The 13,803-nt window shown below is 37.1% G+C and overlaps 1 protein-coding gene across 1 annotated transcript in view; it reads right to left on the bottom strand.

Annotated features, from left to right (window-relative positions):
* LOC146810798 (gamma-aminobutyric acid receptor subunit alpha-1) overlaps positions 1 to 13,803 on the bottom strand; it is a 419,681-nt gene that overhangs the window by 181,182 nt on the left and 224,696 nt on the right. The window lies entirely within an intron of this gene.

Raw genomic sequence — 13,803 nt, 5'->3', positions numbered from 1 at the left:
CCATGTATCGATAGACAAGGAAAGTGAAAGTTCATTATTCCAACAAGCTGAAATCATATCTATGTTATTTACTAAAGAATTAGATAATGTTTTATATAAAATAGAAACACCATGAGATGACATGGATACAGTTTGAATATGAATTGATAAATCAGCTTTAACATTAGAAGGAATAGCATGAGGAAAAGAATCTAAAATCGAATTACACAAATATTCATATTTAATAAGATCGGACTGAGATAAACCAAATCTTGTTTGCAAAGCCTCAAATGACATGAATGTATTGTTGGAGTAAACATCCTTGAGATAAAAAATACCAGCCTTAATCCATGAATACCAGAAACTGATATTTCTATTCAATTTGATGACATTACTATACCATAATGACAAGTCTTCAGTATGATACATGGGAGATAGAAATATTGAATCTTGATCATTAAAAATCATTTTAGTAGATTTAAGAATAACAGAATTATGAAAAAATGATGATTTGTTAGACATGGTTAACAGAGTGGGTAAAGGAAATGGATTTATTATTGATTTCTCAATATGGAGCCAAGTAGGGGGATTATTTAAAAATGAATGATTAAACCATGTGGAACTTTGTTTTAAAATAAAGGCTTTAGGATAAAGAAAAAAGTCAGGAATACCGAACCCAGCATTATATTTGGGCATTTTTAATTTTTTATAACTAATACGAGGTGACTTGTTGTTCCAAGGAAATTTGGAGATAAGTTTATCAACATCTTTGTAAAACTTTAATGAAAATTGAGTAGGAATCATGGCAATGGTATAAAAGATTTTAGGATGAAATAGTCATTTTAATAGAATCCATTCTACCCCACCGTGAAAGATGGAATGAAGACCATTTGGACGTTTTGTCTTTAATATAATTTAAGATAAAGTTACAGTTTAAAGTTATTGTTGATTTTATGAATGAAGAGAATAAAATACCAAGATATTCTAATGCATTTTTTTGCCAAATTATTTCATTCATGGGAATCATATCAGGGCTACAATAAATGTTTAAGGGAACAAATTCAGATTTGTTGGTATTTAATTTGTATCCCGAAACTGTGGAATACTTTGCTATAATCTCTAATACGGAGGGGAATGAGGATATAGGATTACTAATAAATAAAAGCACATCATCAGCAGAAGCTAATGTTTTAATAATAAAATCCTTAATATTGATTCCTTTAATACCATCACATTTTCTTATAGAAGTAAGGAAAGGTTCAATATTAATTAGAAAAAAGAGCGGGTAAAGGGGACAACCTTGTCTTGTACCTCTAAAAAGGGAGAATTGATTCGAAACTTGACCATTGATAAATAAACGAGCAGTAGGAGCAAAATATAGAGCTGAAATCATGCAGAAAAATGTGTCACCAAAATTAAATGATGATAAGGTATGAAATAAAAATGGCCAATGAATTTTATCAAAAGCTTGCTCAGCATCTAAAGCCAAATTTCCTGAAGGTAAAGTTAAAGTAGAACTTTGTTCAATAATATGTAGCAAAGTTCTTGTATTGTTTGCAGAGTACCTATTCTTCATAAAACCAGATTGGTCTGGACGTATAATAGAGTCTAATATGGGGGCTAATCTAGTAGCACGTATTTTTGCATATAATTTACAATCTTGATAAATTAAAGATATAGGACGATAATTAGACACAATAGTGGGGTCTTTATCCGGTTTAGGAAGTACAATAATTAAAGCCTCAGTAAAGAAACAAGAGGAAATTACCGAAGAGCCAAAGAACGCAAAAAGTTGAAATAAAAAAGTTAAAAGTTGTGACTGAAATTCTTTAAAAAAACTCAGCCGGAATACCATCGGAACCAGGAGATTTCTTTTTTTGAAGAGATTTTGTGGCTGATAAAATTTCATCTTTAGTAATTGGAACATCAAGCCCAATTTTATCTGATTGTGACATCTTGGGTAATCCACATGTAGTTAAAAAAGAATCAATTAAGGAGTCATCATGAAAATCAACCTTATTATATAAATTAGAATAAAAATCCAAAAACTCATTAATAATATCTTTGTGAGATAAAGCAATTTTACCATTAGGGCCATCAATTGAATTGATTTGAGTTTTATCTTTTTTTATACGTAAATAATTAGCTAAAAGTCTCCCAGATCTGTTGGTGTTAAAACTGAATTTGGCTTTAGCTTTAGAAATCTGAATGCCAGCTCTTTTACTAAGAATTGAATTAAACTCATAACGAAGATTTTGTAGTTGAAATCTATATTGAGGCTCATTAGATGTAATTAAAAGTTGCTCAAATTTCGCAATTTGTTTTCTAGATTTTTAATATTTGCATTAAAGGTTTTGTTTTCGTAGGTCAAAATAGAAATAGTTACACCTCTAATATAAGCTTTAAAAGCATCCCATCTATTAATCATAGAAGTAGAACCTTCAGGGTTGACTATAAAATAATCCTGAATGGCGGTTAAGAGTTTTGGTTTGTTATGTTCATTGAGAGCTAAGCCAGTATTCATTCGCCATCTAGATTGCTTAGTAAAAGTTGAATTTAAATTAAGAACAAAAGAAATCAAAGCATGATCTGAGACATCAATTTTACCAATGTTAGGAGAAATTACAGAGTTAATTAGTTGCCTGGAGACTAATAAATAATCAATCCTAGAATGAGAATTATGCGGGTTTGAAAAAAATGTAAAACTTTTTTCTGTATGGAAAATGTAGTCGCCAAATATCAACTAGCTTAGTAGTTTGAATAAATGATTTAAAAGCATAATTAACCTTAGGAAGGTGAAATTTAGTAAGAGACAATCTATCTAATAAAGGATCAGATATAACATTAAAATCACCACCAACAATTAAAGGAACTTTACCAAACTTTAGAACCTCAGTTGTGAGATTAACCCAAAAACCAGGATCATCTGGAGTAGGACCATAAACTTTTAATAAATATAGGACTGAATCATGAATTTTAATTTTAACGACTATATATCTCCCATCTGCATCTGAAGTTTTACTCAAAATTTGGCAATGCAATTTTTTTGCAAAAAGAATAGCCACACCATTTTTTTTTCATTGGCCGGAGAAGAGACAATAGTATCAACCCACTTTTTCTTCATATAATCTAAGATTTTGTCATCTATATGAGTCTCCTGCATACAACAAATATCAGCTTTGCAACTACCTAATTAATCTTAAAATTTTGCACGTTTAACTGGATGGCGTAAACCTTTAACATTTAAAGAAACTACTTTAATATGATGAACATTAGCCATAATGGAAGAGAAAGAGAAAAAAGGTCACGAAGAGGAAAGTGAGAAATAGGCAAAGATAGTGAGAAAAAAGTAGCTCTGGAACAGGTAAAAGGGAAAAAAGAAGTAAAACACAGAAAAAACGACAAACAGAATACATAAATGTCAAAAGTGAAACGCACACACGCTCAGCAAGCATGACCAGAACCGTTGGAGCCCAATGAAAGAATAAAACATCAATTTGTCAGAAAGAGACGTAACTGGCAGTAATCAAGTAGCAGAGTCATAAGTATCCATTGAATGTTGTGACTGTTGATTCAAAAAGTGTCTCAGTTCTTCAGGACGATGAAAGGATTTCGAGAAATTATCTTTCCAAATACGCATTGTCGATGGATCAAAAAGACCATATTTGAAACCAAGACTTCTCAATTGAGGACTAAGAGCAGTGAATTCCTTGCGAATTGAAACAGTTTCTTTGGCAAAATCTTGATGAATAAATATTTTATTCCCATTGACCATCAATGAAGGGATTTCTTGTTCTGCTTTTCTGATCAAAACCAAATGGAGGTGACGAAGAACCTTAAAGATCATTTGTCGAGGTTTTGTGTGTTGCGATGGAAAGGAATCCTGTGAGCCTTATCAATTTCAAATTTTTGAGGATATTTGATTTTTAAGGCATTAGATTCTCCAAATATAATCTACAGTTAGCTCCCTCAACATCTTCTGGTAAATTGAATATGCGCAAATGATATTGTCTACTGTGTTTTTCCAAATCCAAAAGTAGTGAGCACGTAGGTGATATTTTTGCTACAAGTGGGGTAAAAGTATCCATTTTAACCTTATTATCTTGTATTTTAATTGAATTGTCAGATATTTTCATTGACAAACTAGCCATTTCATTGCGCACGTTTTTAACCTCTGACACAATTGTATCTATTAGCACCTGTACTTCTTCCAAAATGAAAGCTAAGGAAGTTTCAGTTGACTCTACCACTTTTGATTTAATCGGTGGAGGAGAAGCCTGCTGTCTTCTTTTACTGTGAAGAGAATTTTTATTTTCCATTTTCTTGAAGAAAGATTTAAATTTGTAAATAACTAAACAGTTTATGAGATAATATAGTGAAAGTTGTGTAGAAATCATTAAAATGACTGGTGCAGCAGCTAAACTGGACTGTGGGAGTGGCTAGGCCCAAGACCAGGCCCTTTCTTGAATATTCACTCCGCCCCCTTGACATACAAGCCTGGCAGTACCTGAAGGCAGGGCTGGGCAGAACTGGGAACAGGAACCAGTAGCTGAAAAACACCACTTCCGTCGTCCAGAAACGCAGGAAACCACTTCAAAACACAGGTACAGGCATTAACCCTTTCGCTGCGGCGGGAATTCTGCCGCAGCGCTGGGGGGGGGTTTGGGGGCAGCGTGGGGGCGCGGTGCTCATGACGGAACCACTCCGTCATGAGCCACGGTTGAGCTGTGCTCATGACGGAGTGGTTCCGTCATGACTCCGCCCACTGCGCTAATCGCCCGCACAGGCGGAGAATTAGCGCCGCGTGGGCGGCGCGGCCGCCAACGGCCGCAGCATGACGGAACCACTCCGTCATGAGCACACGGCGACCGTGGCTCATGACGGAGTGGTTCCGTCATGAGTGGGGAAGGGGTTAATAGTGCAGCGACCTCCTCGCTCGTCATGTTTTGTGCTTTCTAAATAGTACGTATACCTACCTAGAGAGTTAAGGCATTTCTATGCACTCCTACCCTGCAATGCCCCTAAGTACTTTGTTGTGCTAGCCCGAATTGCCATTAGCAACTGCTAAGAGTAATTTCCTTGTTTTCCTTACACCTTTGTGAGGAGACTCTCTATCTTTATGCTGCTCATAGCTACTGCTGTGATTAATTCCATTTACCTGTTTTTACGGTTGCTACAGCAGCTGTTAGGGAACTCGGCTGAGTTTCCAGAGCTACTCTTTATGGGGATTTCCACCTTTTTATATCTATTAGTCTTTTGCTCCAAATTATAATTGCTTTTATCCAAAGGAACTCTTTATGGGTTCTCACTAGGATAGGATAGGTCCTTTAGATTAAGATAGAGTCCAATTCCTTTATGCAACACACTGTTATTTTGTATGCTTATTCTACTCAAATGTTCTCAATATTTTTTAACTGCTTTTTTCGAGGAATCTGAATCAAAAGACACAAATCCAGACTGATCTCTAAAAGAGAAAATACGCATTTAAAACTTCATCAAACCTTTCTTCACTGACAACATTAAATGCTGTAAGACGATTATTTTAGAGGTGTGTTTGGGTTATGCTCCATTCTAATAAGGTGTCATAGTTCAATTGACCTGAAGAGGCGTGGACATTTGAGGATAGCTATTATATCTAAAGCTGAGCTATTTATAACATTTTCATGAGATTTCAGTGCTCACATACCTGGTAGCAGAGAATAGGTTTAACACCCTGAATAGAACTATAAAATGCTATTCAGAAATATTTTTTCATTTCAGATTCCTGAACCCAATGTCCAGAACTTGAAGATTCGGCAAAACGGTATTCGAAGGTGGTTGTGGTTTTGATGGTGTGAGTATTAATAGAGCAAATGCATTGTGGTTATGATTGCACCTTTCTTCTGGTTTGAATATTCGATTAGAATGAGTGGTTAAGGAGAAAATAGTCGATAAGTAGTTGAAAAGGTAATCGAAGATTTCAGACTCGTCGTAGTCGAAAAATCCCAGGATAACATAATTATGGAAAAATTGTTTGCAGACATTTCAAGGAGTGGTGTGTGAGATACCATCACCTAATTGTGTCTGATTAACATTGATCGTGTTAGTTGAACCTAATTGCGCAAACGGGGCAAACGACATTGATTTTGGTGATTTTACGCTGGTCTAGATTTCTCTTGCAATTGTTGATAATATTCATGAATGTGTGGGAAACTTTATTTCATTTAGTACAGCAAATAAGAAGCTGTTTTAATACTTGATAATTATTGTTCTGCAAATACGAAGAGAATTGTAAAGGAGGGGAGCTGCTGCGAAGAGTGAGGTTGTGCATTATGGTGTTTAACTCTGGGATTGATCGGTTGGTGTGTTTTCAGGCTCTGATTTGGTGGTGACGTTGTAGTGCCACACTGGGATTTGATCCCTACAAAGTGAATACTTTATTTTGATTTATTATTAAAACTGTGAAAAATAAAAACTGGAATTCAATTGGTCCAACAGAAAATTTATGTATATGGAACAGAATCTTAACATTCAGTTTAATTGTGCTGTTTCAAATTGACATTTCATTATGAAATGTTTTAGAGATTTTAAGAATTCGGTGAGAGAGGATGCTACTGTTTCAGAACGCAAAGGTGAAGAGGCACCTCCTGCCATTTTGACTACTGAGCATGGTTTAAGCACGTCTTTCGCTTCCCCAAAGGAGTATAATTATTTAGAAGGAGGGTGCTTTGAGTTTTCCTAGATATGGGAAATGAACCACCAGGATTCTTGATCATTTGAAAGAAAAATTGTACGAAATTAAGCCACCACCTAGACACATTCAATATGAAACATTTAATGTTTGGGAGAGAGTTGCCAGAGAAAAAGAGAGGGAAAAATACCAGAGGAGGACTAATGGGGGAGTAAACACTTATGCGAATGCACACTGGGATGAAGAGCAGTGTAGATGGAGAAAAGCTATCATAGAAGAGACTAGATTATATCCGGTGCTTATCTCAGAGACTGCCAAGATATAAAAGGCCAAAGTTTCCTTCAAGAAAGAGGGAAATGAGTTAGATACTGATTCAGGAGATGAAATATTGGACAAGTGTTGACTATGAGACCCAAACCACATGTGATCCCTGCAGAGAAGAATGAATCAGGCGCTAGTACTTATGCCCATCAAGGTGCAACTCCAACCGAGCGATCCCTATAAGTATTGCAGACTACCTCACCAGTAATAGCTCGACCACAAGATTAAGGTAAATTGCACTATCTATTGTGTGCCAGATGGTGTGGCGTTCCAAACACATGATGAGGATGTAGATTTTAAAATAATTAAATAATAAGTTGAGACTGGAATGCTCCCTTTGCTAACTATTGATGAATTACCTGAAGATTTGAACGAAACAGTGAATGCAGGAGTCTGGAATTTTACAGGGAAAGACGTAAGGCTAATTAAAGGTGCAGAACCAGTCCAAATCACTGTGAAACCAAATGCTGCAGATCCCAAAACACCTGCATATCTTTTTATCCCAGAGGCAATTGCAGGAATACAACCAGTCATAGTTGACATGTTACAAAAAGGAATCCTGAAAGATCAAATTGAAAGTCCAAGTAACTCTCCAATTATGAGCTTGCAGAAACCCAATGGTAAATACAGGATAGTTAAAGATTTACAAAAAGTAAATGAAATAGTAGTGCCTTGTTGTCCACTGGTAAAAAATCCAGCTACCATATTGTTTCAGATCCCCTATACTGCAGAGTGTTTTACAGTCATCAACTTGTGCCTAAACCTGGACATAGTTTGCGGAAATGCCAAAAAAACTCTGCCGCGATCTGCGGAGTTCCGTGAGAGTGACACAAGATGGTAAGTCGTGCTGCTTGTGCTGATTTTTAGTGCCGGAGGTTTGTTCCATGCTTTAAAATCAGTGCGAATGCTCAGCAATGCAAGAGAGCACAACTTCTTTCTGCCACTCGAGTAGATGTTCAACTCGAGTGGCAGCTTCCTCAACGTAAGCGGCAGGTTTCTCAGTGCGGGCGGTAGGTTTCTCAATGTATGCGGTAGGGACCTGCTGTGACTGCCCACGCTGAGAAATCTCAGCGGGAGATTGTCTAGTGTATGATTTTTCTCAATCACCAACCTAAGTTTGGAAAAACTCTGTGCCACTTTGTGGACATTTTTGTAACCCCATTCGGAAAACTCAGAGAACTCTGCCGGCGGAGTGGAATTCATTGCCCACCTCTACTTGTGCAAGGCTTTCTTCTCAGTGCCAATGCACAAGAAAAGCCATTTTTTTTCCTTTCCATTATATTCCAGCAGAAGGTATTAACATGGTGTTGTGTCCCACAAGAGTATGCAGAGAGTCCATCCAATCAAATCCGGAAAGTAAATCTAGAAACCATGCAGATGCCCGGTAGGTCAACCCTTCTGAAATACATAGTGACTGCTTGTGGCAATCCGAAACAAGAGATGCATGTAAATATGACAGCATTGCACTCTTTAATCTTCTGACTGAAAACAGACGCAAAGTGCCTACATGGAAACTTCAGTACTGTCATAAAGAGGTTCAATATCTGGGACTCATGATTGTGAAAGGAGCTAGGAAAGTGGCAGCAGAAAGAGTGGAAGCAATCTTGCAGATGAGTTCACCTCAAACTCAGAAAGAAATCAGATTGATTTTGGGATTGGTTGGCTACTGTACACAGTGGATACCAAACTTTTCATTGGTAGCCAATCCTCTATTGAGGCTGATACACAGAGATGTGTCTGATCTGATTGCATGGGACAACAAATGTACAAAAGCATTGAAAGAGAAATTGTGCCACGCCACAGCACTAGGAATGCCAGATTATACAAAAGAATTCACATTGTTTTGTAGCAAGAGAGCACTCTCTTGGTTTTGACACAAACACATGGAGAATCTCAAAAGCCTATTGCCTATTTTTCTACCACACTTCACCTTGTAGCGGCAGGACTTCATGGTTGCTGTAAAGCGGTGGCCGCGGTAAGTTCTAGTCTGGAAAGGAGTGAGAACATAGTGATAGGATACCTATTAACTGTCATGGTCGCACACTCTGTAGAGCTACTGTTAAGGAGAAGAAAGACACAATATATGACCCATATTAATTTTACCCGATATGAGCAATGTTTTACTCTCTTCTGACAATATTGTTTTGAAACGATGTACAGTGCTGAACCCTTCAACGCTATTACCTGTAAATGAGGATGATAATTGTGAAGAAAGTGGACATGATTGTCTAGATGTCATAGAATTGTGCCCCAAACCTTGCCCTAATTTAAGGGCGAACCCCTGATTGAGCCTGATCCTGTGTTATTCGTAGATGGCTCATGCTTGAGAGGAAATGATGGCACACTCTTAGAGCAGCATGTGCACCATAAATGATGTGTTAGGCTTCATGGCTTCAAAGTGTTTTTTCTGGCCAAATTGCGGAACTGATTGCTCTTACTGGAGCCTACAGTTTAACTGCTCAAATGAGACTCACCATATTCACTGACAGCCAGTATGGGTTTGGTGATGTCCATGATTTTGGACTATTGTGTCACAGAGGAGCATTCTTCCCTCTTCAGGTACACCTATGAAAAATGGAACCTACATCAAGGACTTGTTGGATGCTCTATAATTACCAGGAGAAATTGCTGTGGTAAAGTGTATATCTCATCAAGAAGGAAGCAAATATATAGCTATGGGCAACTGATAAGCTGACTCAGTAGACAGATATTTCACATTGCTAGCCTGTTCCTTTAATGAAAATTTAACATGTGACTCAGAAGAGGAGAGTTATTTTGCAATGTTGATGAAAGTTACTGGAACATGGGATGAATTGAAAAGGGTGCAAGAAAATGTGTCAGAAGCAGAACAGAATGGTTGAGTAAAGGCAGGGTGCAAAAAAATGCAAATGACATCTGGATGTCAGCGGATGGGTGACTGGTATTACCTGATACCTTGTTGTTTCCAATAACGCAATACTACCATGGATACACACATTTAAAGAGAGATGAAATGGTGAGACTTTTTAGGCATATTTGGTACAACCCCAGATTCCAGAAATAATACGCAAAGAGGCTGAGTTTAGTGATGAAGGTGGCCTAGAGCCAAATCAGCAAAACCTAAGAGGATCGAAAAGAGCATGAGTGCCCTGTCGCAGATATTTAGCACCTGAATGGTCATACTTTTTAAACACTGCATTGGATGTCACATCGGAAGATTTGTGTAACATAAATCATGAACTATTTGAACCTCACTGAAAAAGAGAAAGCGAGAATTATGGAGATGATCTGAGGAAAAAAAACACTCTTGAAACCAAATGAAATTGAAGGCAGAATTTTGAACTGTGCTTATTAGATGTTTGTTGTTTTATTTCTTTTTAGGCCTAAGTTCAAAGTTACAGAAGAAGGGGAACAACATTTTAGAAGAACATGAAGTAGGGTTAATGATTGTCAGGTTAGAAGTTTTACTATTGAAAAAAAAAGAAGAAAAATAACCGCACTAAAGAAGGTATGTACTGAAACTTGCTACAAGCTATTGAACTTAGTGCTTTGAGCTGACTCAAAGAATGTGTTGCATTAGAGATAAATGTAAATATATCATGGGTTTAATTTTCCTAATAACAGGAAAAATTATCACTATAGTTAATATGAGTTTACCTTGCGCCAAAGTCAGAGCTTACAGCAAAAAACATTAATAACTCACCTATCTACCATACTAAGGAAGACCCCTATAGTTACTTCTTTAAAAGCTATGAGAAAAATGATTATTCTACTAATGTATATTCTAGGTTAGTACAAGAATACATTAACGCCATGGATAAATGATTGTTACGTATACGCACACTTACCTACATCAGGTTCAGAAAAGGTTACCTATTACCACATGCCTCTAACTTATGCTCTATCTTCCAGAATCTTACTGTAATTAGTTTATAGGTGAGGTCATTTTGAGTATTTCTATTCTAATCATGATCTAAAACTTTCCAGTGTACCATTAATTGAGAACATGAACTTACACTTACAAGCAAAGGAGATGGATATAGCCTGGTATTATTTCTTTCCTCATAGACCTATAGATAGTGTGAAGGGCTACAAAAACAATTTAACCTGTTCAATGAGACCAATAGAGAAGACTTATACACTGGCTGTAGAAGAGTGATACACTAACATGACACAAACTACTGACAAAAAGAGCAATGTTTTAGAGAATGCTTGGAAGAAGGAAGAAAATAACATTAGAAGGAAAATGGTTTACCCTAAACTGAGACTTGACAGCCAACTCGAATGGGCAATTCGCGTGTACAGAAGATGGACACCCAAAAGGATTAGACATGTAGGGATTAGTGGTTGTAAACAGACATTCAAATTAACAGGGGAATCTTGGTACATTTTACAGGGAGATGAAAATGCTATTCTAGGGGTTTATTGCATTTGTGAACAGAATGGTTACTTCTTATTGCCAGCTAACTGGGAGGGAATCTACTATTTAGGCATACTAATTTCAAAGATGTACCTTGTGAAGAGTTTCGATGTACTAACATTAACACCCGCACACAGACATAAATGCAGTACAAACACAGGAACTGGACTAGTAGTAGACATATTTGGAGCTGTCATTACATCTGTAGGCATCATCTTAAATGGCAATAAGATTAGAAAGTTGTCAACAGTTGTCGACAAAATGGAAACTAGCACATCCAGGGCTTTGCTTGTAATTAATACAAAACTAATCGCTATACGGTCAATGATTTTACAAGATCGACTTGCCTTAAATATCTTACTCACAGAAAAGGGTGGAGTTTGCAAAATGCTTAAATTAACTCACTGCTGTTTATACATATATGATGAGAGTAGAGAAAAAGAAGGAGTTGCAAGGAATACATCAGGTTTAGAAAATGAACTATGCGAATTCGAAACACCAACTTTGCTTGACAATTTTGGAAAGGGAGTTGCCACGATTAGAAATTGGTTTTCAACAACAGAAAAGGGTATTGTGAAGGTTATTCTAATGCTAATAGTAATAGTGGGGCTTTGTTTAATATTTCTTTATGCACTGCTCTTGAACTGTAGATACCTATTTCACAAGAGAAAGGAAAGGTTGGAAAAGAAATGGTATGAGAAGGATTTGGGTTTGAGTAGTCTTATAAATGTCGGCTACATAACTCATTGAAATTTAGGAGCTGGAAAAAAATGTTATGCGGCTCATCTGATGATGAAAGTGCACTCTGAAACGAACTTACAAGAAAAAACTAGATATGTGATGGCTAATTAACTAATCAGATGGCGATTGTGTAAATTGAACTTATTTACTCAAAATTACCCATAACAATGTAGAAATGTGCTTTAACGTTAACATAGAAAATACATGTCAAAATAGTGGTTAGTAAATTTGCTTTCATTAAACTTGCAAAAAGTGAAAATGCTGCTTATTTCTGATGAAAGCTCCCATTTCTATTGCTCCTTCACTGCTAGGCATAAATACTTTCTTGATTCTATCCTATCCCTTTAGTAAAATAAATGCCTTTTTGTGAATGCTGATTAACTGCAGAACTGGACATCTTTGTGAAATGTGTTGTTTACTGCATACTTTATTTCTTTCCTTCCTCACACTATATGACTTCATCATATTTTATATAGTTTCCTCTGCCACATGTTTATAATGAGCAAGTATAGTAAGGAAAGAAAATGCTTGCTGTAGCTTTAAATTCAATGCTCTAACCAGGATATGTTAGCTATTAATTTTTTATTACATAGAGCAGTCCAGTGATACACATTGGGACAATTAATAGCTAACAAAGTAGGTTTGCAAAGGTTCTAATGAGAACTTTCCTAGATGTATCTTTTTGTAATACGGTGTAGGGATATTCAAATTACTTCAGGTTGACATGGTTGCTGACTGTGGGAGCCGAGAAAGAAGATGACAGACCAGTGGGCACGTTAACAGATGAAAACTCTGCTCCCAGGGAGCAGGAGCAATTTTCCTGCTCCCGCCCACTGGGAATGGAGTTACTGTATACTCTCACTTGGCAGGAGCAGTCAAAGCTCCTGCCAAGTGAAAGGAGTCAGCTATGTGCTGGTGAGGGGAACTCAGGAATATAGGGAAACATCACTGCTCTATGGGGGTTCCCGGTCCAATAATGGTACCAGGAGTGGGCCGCACGGCCCATCCATCAGTTTACGTGGCGCTGCTTCGGGGATCACCACCACCATATGAATATATTACCTACTGGGGATCGCCAGTAGATATTTATAGGTAGGAACCTGTTTCCATAGGAAGAGTGCTTTTTGCTTTGTCCGTGACTTTGGTGCCATTTGATGAATCTTCATAAAATTTGCTTAACGAGTGTGCACTGGAGTTCAGCTGCTGTTTCAAATGTTTTGAGAGTGATTCATCAAGCAGGGCCCGAGAAAAACGGATGGTCCCAAAACGATTTTTTCCCATGCAGTTACCTTTGGGATTTTACATACGGCTACAGCCCGAACAGCTGTACAGAATTTCACCAAATTTGGCAGAAAGCTAGATCTTGGTCCGTAAAGCGTGTTTTTTGTGATTTTTATATACATCCCTTCATTAGTTTTTGATATATTAAAGGAAAATCAAATTTGTACATCTAGGGGTGTGAATCCTCCGTAGTTCCGGCCATGATTGACTGGTTGCAACCTGAATCGATCAAGATATCGGGTAATAGCCCCATCAGCAAAAATAAAAATTAAATGTAGTAGAAGGTGGCAGGGTAGAGGTACACTGAACCCCTGGGTTCAATAAGTGGTCTGTGAGGGAACCTTGACACTCAGCACAGCCCGCTCATGTAACTTTATGGTGGATTTGTGAATCCTGCGGAAAAAATATAAAC

Source organism: Triturus cristatus, chromosome 7 (assembly GCF_964204655.1).
Source record: "Triturus cristatus chromosome 7, aTriCri1.1, whole genome shotgun sequence".
NCBI lineage: Eukaryota > Metazoa > Chordata > Amphibia > Caudata > Salamandridae > Triturus > Triturus cristatus.
Note: the sequence above shows the minus strand (reverse complement) of the source record. Positions and strands in the feature narration are given on the sequence as shown.